The sequence below is a fragment of the Taudactylus pleione genome, unplaced genomic scaffold, assembly GCF_031769625.1.
Source record: "Taudactylus pleione unplaced genomic scaffold, aTauple2 ptg000319l, whole genome shotgun sequence".
Taxonomy (NCBI): Eukaryota; Metazoa; Chordata; class Amphibia; order Anura; family Myobatrachidae; genus Taudactylus; species Taudactylus pleione.
Genome location: NW_028284720.1, coordinates 1,736,737 through 1,753,097, shown reverse-complemented (window position 1 = coordinate 1,753,097; position 16,361 = coordinate 1,736,737). Strand labels below are relative to the sequence as shown.

Below are 16,361 nucleotides of genomic sequence, written 5' to 3'. Positions count from 1 at the left end.
CATATTCCAGTTATCAGTAGCTAGTGTGGTGGCTTAGTTATATATACACCAGCATGCTGTTATACCTCATCCATTTACAATATTCATATTCCAGTTATCAGTAGCTAGTGTAGTGGCTTAGTTATATACACCAGCATGCTGTTATACCTCATCCATTTACAATATTCATATTCCAGTTATCAGTAGCTAGTGTAGTGGCTTAGTCAGATATACACCAGCATGCTGTTATACCTCATCCTTTTACAATATTCATATTAAAGTTATCAGCAGCTAGTGTAGTGGCTTAGTTATATATACACCAGCATGCTGTTATACCTCATCCATTTACAATATTCATATTCCAGTTATCAGCAGCTAGTGTAGTGGCTTAGTTAGATATACACCAGCATGCAATTATACCTCATCCATTTACAATATTCATATTCCAGTTATCAGCAGCTAGTGTAGTGGCTTAGTCAGATATACACCAGCATGCTGTTATACCTCATCCATTTACAATATTCATATTCCAGTTATCAGCAGCTAGTGTAGTGGCTTAGGTAGATATACACCAGCATGCTGTTATACCTCATCCATTTACAGTATTCATATTCCAGTTATCAGCAGCTAGTGTAGTAGTTTAGGTAGATATACACCAGCATGCTGTTATACCTCATCCATTTACAATATTCATATTCCAGTTATCAGCAGCTAGTGTAGTGGCTTAGGTAGATATACACCAGCATGTTGTTATACCTCATCCATTTACAGTATTCATATTCCAGATATCAGCAGCTAGTGTAGTGGCTTAGTTAGATATACACCAGCATGCTGTTATACCTCATCCATTTACAATATTCATATTCCAGTTATCAGCAGCTAGTGTAGTGGCTTAGTTAGATATACACCAGCATGCTGTTATACCTCATCCATTTACAATATTCATATTCCAGTTATCAGTAGCTAGTGTGGTGGCTTAGTTATATATACACCAGCATGCTGTTATACCTCATCCATTTACAATATTCATATTCCAGTTATCAGTAGCTAGTGTAGTGGCTTAGTCAGATATACACCAGCATGCTGTTATACCTCATCCTTTTACAATATTCATATTAAAGTTATCAGCAGCTAGTATAGTGGCTTAGTTATATATACACCATCATGCTGTTATACCTCATCCATTTACAATATTCATATTCCAGTTATCAGCAGCTAGTATAGTGGCTTAGTTATATATACACCAGCATGCTGTTATACCTCATCCATTTACAGTATTCATATTCCAGTTATCAGCAGCTAGTGTAGTGGCTTAGTCAGATATACACCAGCATGCTGTTATACCTCATCCATTTACAATATTCATATTCCAGTTATCAGCAGCTAGTGTAGTGGCTTAGTTAGATATACACCAGCATGCTGTTATACCTCATCCATTTACAATATTCATATCCCAGTTATCAGCAGCTAGTGTAGTGGCTTAGTTAGATATACACCAGCATGCTGTTATACCTCATCCTTTTACATTATTCATATTCCAGTTATCAGTAGCTAGTGTGGTGGCTTAGTTATATATACACTAGCATGCTGTATTACCTCATCCATTTATAATATTCATATTCCAGTTATCAGTAGCTAGTGTGGTGGCTTAGTTATATATACACCAGCATGCTGTTATACCTCATCCATTTACAATATTCATATTCCAGTTATCAGTAGCTAGTGTGGTGGCTTAGTTATATATACACCAGCATGCTGTTATACCTCATCCATTTACAATATTCATATTCCAGTTATCAGCAGCTAGTGTAGTGGCTTAGTTAGATATACACCAGCATGCTGTTATACCTCATCCATTTACAATATTCATATTCCAGTTATCAGCAGCTAGTGTAGTGGCTTAGTTAGATATACACCAGCATGCTGTTATACCTCATCCATTTACAATATTCATATTCCAGTTATCAGTAGCTAGTGTAGTGGCTTAGTCAGATATACACCAGCATGCTGTTATACCTCATCCATTTACAATATTCATATTCCAGTTATCAGCAGCTAGTATAGTGGCTTAGTTAGATATACACCAGCATGCTGTTATACCTCATCCATTTACAGTATTCATATTCCAGTTATCAGCAGCTAGTGTAGTGGCTTAGTCAGATATACACCAGCATGCTGTTATACCTCATCCATTTACAATATTCATATTCCAGTTATCAGCAGCTAGTGTAGTGGCTTAGTTAGATATACACCAGCATGCTGTTATACCTCATCCATTTACAATATTCATATTCCAGTTATCAGCAGCTAGTGTAGTGGCTTAGTTAGATATACACCAGCATGCTGTTATACCTCATCCATTTACAATATTCATATTCCAGTTATCAGCAGCTAGTGTAGTGGCTTAGTTAGATATACACCAGCATGCTGTTATACCTCATCCATTTACAATATTCATATTCCAGTTATCAGCAGCTAGTATAGTGGCTTAGTTATATATACACCATCATGCTGTTATACCTCATCCATTTACAATATTCATATTCCAGTTATCAGCAGCTAGTGTGGTGGCTTAGTTAGATATACACCAGCATGCTGTTATACCTCATCCATTTACAATATTCATATTCCAGTTATCAGTAGCTAGTGTGGTGGCTTAGTTAGATATACACCAGCATGCTGTTATACCTCATCCATTTACAATATTCATATTCCAGTTATCAGCAGCTAGTGTAGTGGCTTAGTTAGATATACACCAGCATGCTGTTATACCTCATCCATTTACAATATTCATATTCCAGTTATCAGCAGCTAGTGTAGTGGCTTAGTTATATATACACCAGCATGCTGTTATACCTCATCCATGTACAATATTCATATTCCAGTTATCAGCAGCTAGTGTAGTGGCTTAGTTAGATATACACCAGCATGCTGTTATACCTCATCCATTTACAATATTCATATTCCAGTTATCAGCAGCTAGTGTAGTGGCTTAGTTAGATATACACCAGCATGCTGTTATACCTCAACCATTTACAATATTCATATTCCAGTTATCAGCAGCTAGTATAGTGGCTTAGTTATATATACACAATCATGCTGTTATACCTCATCCATTTACAATATTCATATTCCAGTTATCAGCAGCTAGTGTGGTGGCTTAGGTAGATATACACCAGCATGCTGTTATACCTCATCCATTTACAATATTCATATTCCAGTTATCAGCAGCTAGTATAGTGGCTTAGTTATATATACACCAGCATGCTGTTATACCTCATCCATTTACAATATTCATATTCCAGTTATCAGTAGCTAGTGTGGTGGCTTAGTTAGATATACACCAGCATGCTGTTATACCTCATCCATTTACAATATTCATATTCCTGTTATCAGCAGCTAGTGTAGTGGCTTAGTTATATATACACCACCATGCTGTTATACCTCATCCATTTACAATATTCATATTCCAGTTATCAGCAGCTAGTGTAGTGGCTTAGTTATATATACACCAGCATGCTGTTATACCTCATCCATGTACAATATTCATATTCCAGTTATCAGCAGCTAGTGTAGTGGCTTAGTTATATATACACCACCATGCTGTTATACCTCATCCATTTACAATATTCATATTCCAGTTATCAGTAGCTAGTGTAGTGGCTTAGTCAGATATACACCAGCATGCTGTTATACCTCATCCTTTTACAATATTCATATTAAAGTTATCAGCAGCTAGTATAGTGGCTTAGTTATATATACACCAGCATGCTGTTATACCTCATCCATTTACAATATTCATATTCCAGTTATCAGTAGCTAGTGTAGTGGCTTAGTCAGATATACACCAGCATGCTGTTATACCTCATCCATTTACAATATTCATATTCCAGTTATCAGCAGCTAGTGTAGTGGCTTAGTTAGATATACACCAGCATGCTGTTATACCTCATCCTTTTACAATATTCATATTAAAGTTATCAGCAGCTAGTATAGTGGCTTAGTTATATATACACCAGCATGCTGTTATACCTCATCCATTTACAGTATTCATATTCCAGTTATCAGCAGCTAGTGTAGTGGCTTAGTTAGATATACACCAGCATGCTGTTATACCTCATCCATTTACAATATTCATATTCCAGTTATCAGCAGCTAGTGTAGTGGCTTAGTTAGATATACACCAGCATGCTGTTATACCTCATCCATTTACAATATTCATATTCCAGTTATCAGCAGCTAGTGTAGTGGCTTAGTTAGATATACACCAGCATGCTGTTATACCTCATCCATTTACAATATTCATATTCCAGTTATCAGCAGCTAGTATAGTGGCTTAGTTATATATACACCATCATGCTGTTATACCTCATCCATTTACAATATTCATATTCCAGTTATCAGCAGCTAGTGTAGTGGCTTAGTTATATATACACCAGCATGCTGTTATACCTCATCCATTTACAATATTCATATTCCAGTTATCAGTAGCTAGTGTGGTGGCTTAGTTAGATATACACCAGCATGCTGTTATACCTCATCCATTTACAATATTCATATTCCAGTTATCAGCAGCTAGTGTAGTGACTTAGTTATATATACACCAGCATGCTGTTATACCTCATCCATGTACAATATTCATATTCCAGTTATCAGCAGCTAGTGTAGTGGCTTAGTTAGATATACACCAGCATGCTGTTATACCTCATCCATTTACTATATTCATATTCCAGTTATCAGCAGCTAGTGTAGTGGCTTAGTTAGATATACACCAGCATGCTGTTATACCTCATCCATTTACAATATTCATATTCCAGTTATCAGCAGCTAGTGTAGTGGCTTAGTTAGATATACACCAGCATGCTGTTATACCTCATCCATTTACAATATTCATATTCCAGTTATCAGCAGCTAGTGTAGTGGCTTAGTTATATATACACCATCATGCTGTTATACCTCATCCATTTACAATATTCATATTCCAGTTATCAGCAGCTAGTGTGGTGGCTTAGTTAGATATACACCAGCATGCTGTTATACCTCATCCATTTACAGTATTCATATTCCAGTTATCAGCAGCTAGTGTAGTGGCTTAGTTAGATATACACCAGCATGCTGTTATACCTCATCCATTTACAATATTCATATTCCAGTTATCAGCAGCTAGTGTAGTGGCTTAGTTATATATACACCAGCATGCTGTTATACCTCATCCATGTACAATATTCATATTCCAGTTATCAGCAGCTAGTGTAGTGGCTTAGTTAGATATACACCAGCATGCTGTTATACCTCATCCATTTACTATATTCATATTCCAGTTATCAGCAGCTAGTGTAGTGGCTTAGTTAGATATACACCAGCATGCTGTTATACCTCATCCATTTACAATATTCATATTCCAGTTATCAGCAGCTAGTGTAGTGGCTTAGTTAGATATACACCAGCATGCTGTTATACCTCATCCATTTACAATATTCATATTCCAGTTATCAGCAGCTAGTGTAGTGGCTTAGTTATATATACACCATCATGCTGTTATACCTCATCCATTTACAATATTCATATTCCAGTTATCAGCAGCTAGTGTGGTGGCTTAGTTAGATATACACCAGCATGCTGTTATACCTCATCCATTTACAATATTCATATTCCTGTTATCAGCAGCTAGTGTAGTGGCTTAGTTATATATACACCAGCATGCTGTTATACCTCATCCATTTACAATATTCATATTCCAGTTATCAGCAGCTAGTGTAGTGGCTTAGTTATATATACACCAGCATGCTGTTATACCTCATCCATTTACAATATTCATATTCCAGTTATCAGCAGCTAGTATAGTGGCTTAGTTATATATACACCATCATGCTGTTATACCTCATCCATTTACAATATTCATATTCCAGTTATCAGTAGCTAGTGTGGTGGCTTAGTTAGATATACACCAGCATGCTGTTATACCTCATCCATTTACAATATTCATATTCCTGTTATCAGCAGCTAGTGTAGTGGCTTAGTTATATATACACCACCATGCTGTTATACCTCATCCATTTACAATATTCATATTCCAGTTATCAGCAGCTAGTGTAGTGGCTTAGTTATATATACACAGGCATGCTGTTATACCTCATCCATGTACAATATTCATATTCCAGTTATCAGCAGCTAGTGTAGTGGCTTAGTTATATATACACCACCATGCTGTTATACCTCATCCATTTACAATATTCATATTCCAGTTATCAGCAGCTAGTGTAGTGGCTTAGTTATATATACACCACCATGCTGTTATACCTCATCCATTTACAATATTCATATTCCAGTTATCAGTAGCTAGTGTAGTGGCTTAAAAAGCCAGAAACTGCATGCTATTTTATTCAAAAGCTATAATTAACACGCGTGCAGTGAGTATTTCTCGGCTTGGTCATATACAACCTAACACACTGCTGTATTACATCAGTAAATATATATATATATATATATATATATAAAGTGTCAAACAGCTCCATTACATGCACAGTGACATGCTGCTACAAAGTCATCTATTTATAGTGTTAGTATTACTGGGCATTGGCAGTTGATATAGCAGCTAAGAATACAGAAAGAGGCACATTCTATCCATGTACATGACTATAGTCAGCAGGCATGCGGTGAGTACTAGTCCGAATAATCACATATACGCTGACACGCTGACACGCTGCTATATAGTATTTGTAGTTAATTTACATGTTACTGAATACCAGCATCATATTTGATAACACATATTTTACATATATCAAAAAGACATTATTTTTTATATTGACCATAGGCACACAGCGTAACACCACCGCGAGGTTCGCTACTGCTTTAACAAGGCTAACCAGAACCAGAAAGCCGTACATCCTTTTAAAGGAAAATATACCAATTGTTTGTTAATACATCATCCGGAAATGTGTTAGTATCTTTGAGTACCGCATTATACTCATTAAATCTGCTCCTATTAACACCGTCCCACATTCTTTTATCTACAAATCCATGTCTCTATTTGCCAGAAATATAAATATATAAGGATATTACACAATTCATTTGGCAATATATAGAAACATATATATCGAAAAGAAAAAGGAAAGAAGAAAAAAAGAAAGAAGAAAGAGAGAGGATAATTATTGGACATATAGGCGGCATTAAACATCATTCATCCAGACCTCACAGCATAAGTATAAACTTAGTATATAAATAGGATTAGGGTAAATCCTATTTGTTCATATTCCTTATCAAGAATAAATATAATCTATAGTAAATATTCCATTCCATATAGGTATCAAAACCACTCATCTAGGTATATAATCTCCCTAAAATAAATCAACTCCAAATTGATGAAAAAATAGTTAAGTTAACATTAATCATGTCTATAATGGATATAAAATGTGAATATACAGCGTGATATTATTCATCAAATCCATCATATTTTTTTATATATACATTTATTTAAAGATACATATGTCCAATACACAAATACAGATATCAAAACATTATTAGTAAACTCATTACACCAAGAACATATAAACCCACACATTTTCAACAATAAAACAAAAGAAGTTAAACATAACACAAAAAGAAGGGGGGGAGGGACATAGGATGATAGACAGAGGAAAGGGAAAAGTCTCCAACCAAAGAATCATGGGTCAAACAAAAAAGGAACCCTGAGGCTTCGAGTGGCCTTGTGCCATTAGATTTTTAAATTGAGAGGACTCCTTAAATTCTAACAAATAAAACCAAGTGACCATAAATGTGGCAAGGCGGTTAGATACTGCAAATGAGATCTCTTTCATGGACATGTACATGTCTAATCTGAGGAACCAGTCCTTAATAGATGGAGGGAGTGGTGACCTCCATCTGACTGGAATAACCAGCTTAGCCGCATTATTCATATGTCTCAAAAGAGATTGTTTATAATTGGATATTGGCCAATTGGTTAGATTGACAATCCAGAACTCCGGACCCTCAGGCACCCCATCACCCACAATTTCTTTAGCCAGCTGGATAACTGTCTAGAAGGAATTGAGTGATGGACAGGACCACCAGATGTGTAGAGGGGAGCCCACACTTCCATCACATCTCCAGCAGTATTAGGAACCCCTGGAATCATTCTACCTAAGATACTGGGACACCTGTACCACCTTGTAATAACTTTATGTTGAGTCTCAAGGACAGACACGCTGAGAGATGATACATATAGATAGCGGAACACCATGGACCATTGTTTATCAGTGATCTGAATGTTCAATTCTGTATTCCATGCATCAGATAGTAAATACCCAAAACTTTGTAGAGACTAAATATGGAATGGTGTAAATGTGCTGTCTGTATACATAGTTCCTCAAAATAAATTAGATTAGTTTTTGTAACATAGGAGCCAAGTTGGAGGTAGGACCAATACTCTGAATGAGGAAGCCCCAGCTCATCTTGTAAAACAATACCAAACAAAATCCTGAATTACCTTCTGGTGATTACGAAAAAAGAATGTTGGATTGGATACAGGGATTGTCTGTAAGCAATTTGAAATCCTCTGTAGAACATTAATCTTTATAATGTTTACCCTCCCTAACCAGGAAAAATTTTTGGGTTGCCAAGTCCGAAGGTCCTTCTCAATATTACAAAGAATGGGGGGGAAATTAGACTGAAATAGATCTTTCACATCTCTTGTCAACTGTATTCCTAAATACTGGAAATGTGTTGTATGCCAGGTAAATGGGAAGGCCGACTGCAACCCTCGCACCATCGAGTCTGGGGAATTCAACTTGAGCACCACAGACTTAGAATAATTAATTTTAAAGTTCGATAAAGAACCAAACTTTTGAAACTCCAAATACAAATTGGGTAAGGACATCACTGGAATGGAATTGATTGCTAGTAAATCATCCACAAAAAGCATCAATTTGTGTTCTGTGGGCACAATGAAACCCCCAAATATCAGGATTGCATCATATAGCTCTCGCCAAGGCCTCAATACATAAAACAAAAATAATAGGGACAGTGGACAACACTGCCGAGTACCATTTAAAATCTGAATTGGTGAAGAGAATGTCCCAATAACTTTGACTCTAGCATAAGGGGTTTTGTACAATGCCAATATTCTCACCAGGCAAACCGGACCCTAACCCAAATGTCGAATCACACCAGCCATAAACTTCCAATCCACTCTATCAAAGGAATTTTTCAGCATCTGTCAATAGCAGATTTGTGGGTGTTCAAGAAATCATGGAACTATGAATGAAATCAATAATTTTTGTTGTGTTATCTAGCGCTTCCCATCCAGGAACAAACCCCACTTGGTCACCATGAATTAAAGTAGACAACCAGGGCTTGATGCGGTTAGTTTACACCTTAGCATACAATTTGAGATCTACATTAAGTTAAGAGATTGGCCAGTAGCTTGAGCACAGAGTTGGATCTTTGCTCACCTTGGGGAGTAGAGTGACATGAGCTTCTAACATTTGGGCTGAGACATTTTTCAAGTCATTAACTTCATTGAAAACCTGTAGCAAAAGAGGGGAAAGTTGGTTTTGGAATAATTTATAATAAGATATGGTGAACCTGTCAGGGCCTGACCTCTTTCCTATGGGGGTAGATTTAATTGCATTCTCCAATTCCAACAGTGAAATAGCTGTTCCAAAAGCTGTTGTGCCTCATCTGAGATGTGTGGATAGTTACCAAAAGAGAAATAATCTTCAATCTCTTTAAGGCGGGATTCTAGGTGTTCTGGTGACATGGAGGCAGAAAGGGTTTAAAGTTCAGAGTATGGGTGTGCACCGGCCACTTTTCGTGTTTTGTGTTTTTTGGTTTTGGATCTGAATCTTTCTTTGTGTTTTGAATCTGGATTGGTTTTGTCAAAACCACGCTTCCGTGTTTTGTGTTTTGTGTTTTGGATCTGTATTTTTTGGAAAAAAGCATTAAAACCACTAAAATCACACCATTTGTTTTTTTTTTGTATCTACACTATTAGTAACCTCAATAAAATTAATTTCCACTCATTTTCAGTCTATTCTGAACACCTCAAAACTCACAATAATGTTTTTAGGCCAAAAGGTTGCACAGTAGCTGGATGACTATTCTAAGCGACACAAGTGGGCAGTACAAACACATGGCACATCTAGGAGTGGCACTGCAGTGCAGACAGGATGGCAGTTTGTAAAACTAGGCCCCAAAGAGTACATACTTCAAAGAAAAAAAGAGGTGCAAAATGGAACTGTCCTTGGGCCCTCTTACCCACCCTTATGTTGTATAAACAGGACATGCACACTTTAACAAACCAATCATTTCAGCCCCAGGGACTGCCACATGACTGTGGCTGAAGTGATTGGTTTGTTTGGTCCCCCACAAAACAAGCTGGCAATTAATCTGTCCCTGCACAAACTGGCTCTACAGAGGCAAGATGTCATCCTCATCCTCCTCATCCACCGATTCTTCACCATCTTCAGTGTTGTGTACATCCTCATCCTCACAGAGTATTAATTTGTCCACGATGGAATCATCCAACACAGGTTCCTCTATACTTTCTGGAGGCTGGTCTTCCTGGATGAATTGATAATTCATTTTGCTGAACATTGGGCCTGATTCAGAGTTGGGAATAGAGAGAGATATTTCTCTCAACTGATCATCTTGGTGAAACCATGCTGCACTGCAGGTGGGGCAGATCTAAAATGTGCAGAGAGATTAAGATTTGGGAGGGACATCCCAATGTTAAACTGACATCTAAATTGTAGAGTAATAATAAAACTGTGCAACATGGTTTGTCCAGGTACACAGTTAAGTGCTATCTCTCTCTATTTCCAACTCTGAATCATTATCTTCTCCACTTTTGCTGACAAGGTTCCCAGCTGCACTAAAACTCTTTCGGAGTACACACTAGAGGGGGGAGGGAACTTAGGTAAAATAGAGCCAGTTTGTAAAGGGGCTTCCAAATTGCCTCTTTTTCCTGCCAGTACTGGTATGGACTGTCTGACATGCCTACTTGGATGCTGTCACCGATGTAATCCTCCACCATTCTTTCAATGGTGACAGTATCATATGCAGTGACAGTAGACATGACAGAAATTGTTGGCAGGTCCTTCAGTCTGGACAAGATGTTCAAACTTGGTCCTGCCTGCCCTGCATCACTGCCAGCAGGTTGATTACTATATCTAAGTTGTTTCCTGCCAGCCCCTGTTGTGGGAGAAAATGAAGAAGGAGCTGTTGGTGTGTCACATTCTGCTTCATCTGACAGTGTTTTCACCAGCATGTATTTGCAACTCTGCAGGCTTGTGTCCACCAGATAGAAAGTCACCATGTAGGCTTTAAACATAGGATCGAGCATGGTGGCCAAAATGTAGTGGGCTGATTTCAACAGATTGAGCAAAATTGAATCCTGGCAAAGCGAATGAAGGGCTTCATCCACAAATCCCATATACCAAGCGGAATTGCTCTGTCTTTGTTCCTCCTTCACTTTCTCCAGCTGCTTCTGCAAAAGCCTGATGAGGGGAATGACTTGACTCAAGCTGGCAGTGTCTGAACTGACTTCACATGTGGCAAGTTTGAAGGTCTGTAGAACCTTGCACAACATGAAAATCCATCTCCACTGCAATTGAATTAGGTGCATACCCCCACTTTTGCCTATGTCTCAGGTGGATCTATAGGCTCAAATGGCATTTTGCTGCTCCTCCACCCTCTGAAGCATATAGAAGGTTGAGTTCCACCTCATCACAACCTCTTGCTTCAGGTGATGGCAGGGCAGGTTCAAGAGTGTTTGCTGGTGCTCCAGTCTTTGGCACACAGTCACTGAATGGCAAAAGTGGCCAGAAATTTTTCAGGCCACCCTAAGCATCTCCTGCACGCCCCTGTCATTTTTAAAAAAATTCTGCACCACCAAATTTATTGTTTGAGCAAAACATGGGACGTACTGGAATTTTCCCAGATGTTATACCCACACAATATTGGTGGCATTGTCAGATATCACAAATCCCCAGGAGAGTCTATGTGGGGTAAGCTAAAGGGTGATGATTTCCCTCAGTTTCTCTCTCAGTTGTCGGTGATGTGCCTCATACTGAACCTGGTGATACACAGAGTAGCCTGTCTTGGAACGAGCTGGTGTTTCTGAAATGCTGCTTCTAGTGATGCTGCTGTTGTTGCTGCATAATGTAATATATCTACCCATTGGGCTGTTTCTGTCACTTAGTCCTTAGTCAGCCCTGTTCCACTTGTCTACATGTCCATGGTTAAGTGGACATTGGGTGCAGCCGCATTTTTTAGGACACCGAGAACATTTTTTCTGAAATCTCTGTACATTCTCCGTATTGCCTGCCTAGTGAAGAGGAATCTAGATGGGATTTGGTACCGGGGACACACTACCTTCATCAATTGTCTAAATCCCAATGCACTAATAGTGGATACTGGAAGCACATCTAACACCAACATAGCTGTCAAGGTCTCAGTTAACCACTTTGCAACAGGATGACTGCTGTCGTACTTCATCCTCCTTGCAAAGGACTATTGGAGGGTCATTTGCTTAGTAAAAGAAGTAGTGGTGTTCCAAATTCCTCTCTGGAATGAGAAATGACTCCCAGCAGCAACAGCAGCAGCAGCAGTAGGCATAGCAATGCAGGATACTCCAGAGAAATCATGGATAGGAGAGGAGTCAGTCATGCCAGTGACATGGCCTGCTGGACTACTTACGATCCTGACTAAGGAGGAAATTGATGGGGAGGGAGTTGATGGTGAGGTCTGCAGGCGCTTGGATGCAATAGTGCAAAGGGATTTAGGTGTCCCTGGACTGCTTATGGTCTTAGCCATAGTTTATTAACTTGACAGTAACTTTTTATGAACGTGCTGCAGGTGACATATAAGGGAGGATGTTCCTAGGAGGTTAACATCCCTACCCCTACTTATTCCACCTTTAGATAAGCTACATATGGCAAGAAAGTAGTTGCCCAAATTTGGACTGAAATATTTCCAGACCAAAGAGGTGGAATTATTGGTCTTCTGCCCAGGTATGACAATGATGGGCTTTTTCATCCCACAGACAACAACTGTCTCCCCTGGTGTCTGATTTAAACAAACCACATCACCATCAGAATCCTCCTTGTCAACTTCCTCCTTAGTGCCAGATAAACCAATATCATCATTCCGTTGTACTTCAAGAGTGACATAATCAAATTGAATATTAGAATGACAGTGACAGCAACAGCTACACCGATGACAGTGACAGGTGATTTTTTTCTGTGCAGCTATGCCAATGACATTGACAGAGACAGCTATGCCAATTGACAGAGACAGCTATGCCAGTGATTTTTTTCTGTGCAGCTATGCCAATGACATTGACAGAGACAGCTATGCCAGTGACAGCTACGCCGATGACAGTGACATGTATTTTTTTCTGTGCAGCTATGCCGATGACAGTGACAGCTATACCAATGACAGTGACAGCGAGAGGTACACTGATTACAAGGACAGTAACAGCTATGCTGATGACAGTAACAGTACCAGCTATGCCGATGACAGTGACAGCTACACTGATGACAGTGACAGCTATGCCGATGACAGTGACAGCTATGCAGATGACAATGACAGTGACAGCTACACTGATGACAGTGACAGCAACAGCTACACTGATGACAGTGACAGCTACACCAGTGACAGCTACACCGATGATAGTGAAAGGTGTGTTTTTTTTTCAATTTCAGGGCAGCAGCCCTTGACAGACAGCAGTACAGCACTGGACAATAGTAGCCAGCCAGCCCCTATGGTCAGCATCAGCAGCAACCAACACACAAATACAGCTCCCTCCCTGTGCACACTCCACAGCCAGAATGAAAAATGGCGTTAATCGCAAGACCTTTTATAGAATCCAAAACCCACGAGAATCCAACAGTGGGATGATGATGTTTTGCCTCGATTTCAGATCCGATTCAGGCAGCAAAACCCGAGCCTGACTTGGAACCAAGCTCAGAACATGTGGGGCTCGGGGGGGTTCAGATTTTGGAAATCCGAATCCACTCATCCCTAGTTCAGAGTAGTATTTCTGGAAGACTATGCAATCCACTCCATCAGAAAACTAAGAGCACCCTGGAATCTTTAATTTTAGAAATAAAGGTAAGAGCTCTCTGTTCCCATAAAGAATGAGTGAGAAGCAAGCTTGGTTTATTACCCCATTGAAAAAATTTATGGCGGCACTTCCTAAAAGCCAGCTTGGGTTTATTAGACAGCAGTTTGTTGAGAGCCACCTTGGCCTCAGCCAATGCGGGGCCCACTGTGGGATCCTGAGAATATTTATGGGATGTTTCTAAGTGGATTTTGAGCAAAAGAGTCCTCTCTTTGAGCCTCCTGTTTTTTTTTCTTTGCCAAAGAACCCAGCTGTATAAGCTTTCCCCGCACTACACACTTATGAACCTCCCATAGAGGACATTTATTAATATCTGGAGTGTTAATAAGGGTTATCTAGTCCTCAATTGTATTAGAGATGATAGTTTTATATTCTGGCATCTGGATTAAGTGCTCATTTAATTTCCAAGACCAGCACTGAGGCTGAGTCTCCGGAATTAAAATTTGAAGATACTTAGGAGCACGGTCCGACCAAGTAATTGAACCAATGGCCATTTTCTTAAGCAAATGAAGATGACTGTGGGACACAAAGAGATAATCCAACCGAGAATAAGTATTATGGGGGGTTAGAGAAAATGGTGTAATCTCTATCTTTAAGGTGTTGTAACCTCCAGAAATCTATCAGTTGATGATCATGGAATAGTCTCTGTACTCTCTGCAAGAGCTGGTGTGGGACAGACAAAACAGATTTAGAGGCATCTAATGTGGGATCAAATGTCCAGTTAAAATCTCCTCCCATAATAACAATGCTTTTTTGGATAGACTCAACCTGACATAAGACCTTGGCAAAAAAGGTGGGTTAGCTAGTATTAGGATCATATATATTAACAAAAGTGTATTGCTGGTGAAAGATTTTGCATACAACCACTAAAGACCCTCAAGAACAGAATGGGTAGCAACATCTGTAAGGGGAAGGCATTTTGACAACAGAATGGCAACCCCCTTAAATTTCCCTTCTGGATTGTCACTAGTAAAAACCCATGAATAGAAGTGATTTTTAAATAAAGGAGCATGGCCTTGGTTAAGGTGAGTCTCCTGTATAAACACTACATCAAGTTTTTCACTGCTAAACTCACAGAATTTAAAGGACTACTTCTCAGGGAGATTGAGCCTCTTGGCATTAATAGAGGAAATCTTTAGGTTACCCAAACTAGACATGTGAACAACTCAGAAGGAAAAGCTATAGCCCAAATTGCTAAACAAAAAACGTAAAAGAGAGACTTCATATACAGCTGGATGAAAAACAGTTATACAGATTCCATGGAAACCTATGATAAGGATGTAGCTGGGGAGGTAGGAAGACACATGAGGGGAGGAAACAATGGAACAACAAAAAAGAAAAACCACATGACAATTTAAAAAAACAAGAATAAATGTAAACATAAAAAACAATAACACTGGTACCCATGAGGAGACCAAGATGCCCATGCTCAGATTAGAGAGTGGTGAAAAAAGTGCACCAATAGGAGAAAAAGAGGAGGGAGGGGGACAGGTAGAACAAAGATCATTATAATTGGTATCATGTGAATTACAAAACAAAGTACAACACTGCACCCACAATGGAACTCATAACAGACTGCAAAAATACATTTAAGGACAGAAACATTAACACGAACAGCACGTATTGCTTACAGTAAACATAAACATTTCTAGAGCAGAAAGCTCCCAAACATATATAGAAAGAACAGCAGCAAACATAGAAAGCAGTTAAATGTCAGATGAGGTCAAGTAACTCAGTCAACATCACCACAGGATTTAGGCGGAGAACTTCTGTTCTTCCCACGGATTGTATGCCACTGGTCTTCCCTGAAGACACTCGGCAGCAGCGGTGGATCAAGGTGAGAAGACAAAGCACAGCAATCTGGGAGGTCCACACAAGGGATCTGAAGCCCATCATAGAAGGAGTGTAAGTCCTCATGGTCTTTAAGTGAGTGTGGAGCTCCATTGTGATGGACCAGGAGCCTCAATGGGAACCCCCAGCAGTATTTCAATTGGCGTTTTTTCAGATCCTCAATCAACGGGCTCAGTAATCTTTGCTGCTGCAGCATACTCCAAGAAAGATCTTGAAAAAATTGTATGGTGGTGTCATTAAAGTCAATGCCCTGTAAGAATCTAGATTTCTGGAAAATAAGACCTTTATCTGTATAAGAATGAAGCTGACAGATAATGTCCCGAGGCTTATCACATTGAATGTGTCTGTGCCTCAGAGCTCTATGAGCCCTGTAAAAATTATAGGGGTGTCAGGAGCCCACTCAAGGACT

General features: G+C 39.1%; 1 pseudogene; it reads right to left on the bottom strand.

Annotated features, from left to right (window-relative positions):
- Positions 1–16,045, bottom strand: part of LOC148509559 (vomeronasal type-2 receptor 26-like) — a 207,787-nt pseudogene extending 191,742 nt beyond the window's left edge.
- Between the last annotated feature and the right edge of the window lie 316 nt (positions 16,046–16,361).